Raw genomic sequence first — 1,795 nt, 5'->3', positions numbered from 1 at the left:
AATGATAGAATACAGGGTGGGAAAGAGGCCGTCAGTGAAAAAGAATATAGGTGATTTGGAAAACAGGAATGAGAGAAGCTCAAAGTGTGAGAGGATGTAGTGAAAATATAAACAGGTAGAAAGGAGAAACAAAAGGTAAAGCAGGGAGGGAGAGGGAAGAAAGTAGGGGGGGAAAGGCCAAAGGGAAACATTATAGAGGTAATAATACAGGGTAAGAAAGAGGCTCTCAATGAAGAAGGAAATAGTAGGAAACCAGGGAGACAAAGGGCAGAAAAGTAGGGGAAGGGAGAAAAGGTGGGGAAAAAGAAGAATGCAAGAGGTCAGGTCAGGCAGGTACCTGTTGAATCAGATGTCAGGCAGGTTGTAATGTGTCATAAAACCAATGTCGATATTGAGTCCATGATTTTTTGTATCCAGTAGATTTATGAAGTTTGTAGGCTTGTCTACACAAAGTTTTTTTAAGTTCCCTTTGCGGATTAGAACTGAGAGATCGGAGTGGTTGTCCCAGGGGAAATATGCGCCCACAGGTAGTTGGCTATTCTTGTTTTTGATAGATTTTCAGTGTGCATTTATTCTGGTGCACAGTTGTTTGATTTCTGGAACATATTTTTCATCACAGCATTTAGCGCACTGGATTAGATATATTACATTTCTGGAGGTGCAGCTGTAAGATCCAGGAATGATGCTGGTTCTGTTGTGGGGTGTGGTTATTGTGGGAGTGGTGGAGATGTGTTGGCTGGTTTTGCATGTCTTGTCCTAGCATGGTCTGAATCCATTCGGTGTGGTTTGGATCATAGGGAATTTGCTTCTGGTAATGAGGTTAGCAAGGTTCGGTGCTTGTTTGAAGGCTAGGATGGGTGGTTCTGGAAAGATTTCTTTAAGAATTGGGTCTTTTCCTAGTATGGGTTGCAACTGTTTGAGGATTTTCTGTGTAGGTTCCAGGGAAGGATGGTATGTCATAACTAAAGTCGTGTATAGAAGGTTTGTATAGAAGGTGAATAGAAGGTTTGTATTATCATAATAGATACTATCCATACACTATGCAAACTGAATCAGAGCTAGATCTGTTAAATGTTATCACATAAGTCTGAATCCTGTCCTCAGTAACAGTTACGTGAGGAAGCCTGTGAAGTTTGATACTTAGAACAGTGACCAGAATTTGGCCTGTATATTGCTAGGGAAAGGGGAACAATGGAACATGAGACCTGCTCTTCTGGCTCTGATAGAGCAAGGAATTCCAGCATGTGCCTAACTTTAAGTAGGTGAGGTATCTATTGAGAAACTGCCCTAAAATGTACAAGAGTGTTGTGTATTATCAGCTGTTTCTTTGCAGTGGTAAGTGAGGTGCCCTCTCTCTCTCTCTCTCTTTCTCTCTCTCTCTGAGCATAGGAGGTGAGTAGTGAAGGAGAGAGTGCTGTGATCCTTTGAGATGGAAGGCACATGTATAGGTAAGATACCATTTATCATTGTTTGATATATAGCAAAATATAGTGATTTCATTTAGCAGCAGGTTTTAAGAAGATTACACATGCTAGGAAAATTGTTTTAAAATAACAATGTAACAGGATACTGTAAATTATTTTGCACTACGCTGTCAGCCAGTGTCACCGTAATTCTTCAGCATTTAATTAAAAACCACAACAATCTAATATTCAAGGCCTGTCAAGGAAACTGATTGGGTAGAGCGTCCAGCTGTTGGAAAAAGTTTGGATGTCAACATCAAAAGCTCATCTAAAAGGTTCAGACTTTCTTGTGAGTATTTATTTTCATAGTTTCATAGTTTCATAGTTTCTAG

The sequence above is a fragment of the Gavialis gangeticus genome, unplaced genomic scaffold (assembly GCF_001723915.1).
Source record: "Gavialis gangeticus isolate Ggan-Ray unplaced genomic scaffold, GavGan_comp1, whole genome shotgun sequence".
NCBI lineage: Eukaryota > Metazoa > Chordata > Crocodylia > Gavialidae > Gavialis > Gavialis gangeticus.
The sequence above is the reverse complement of the archived record's forward strand: the minus strand, read 5'-3'. Positions refer to the sequence as shown.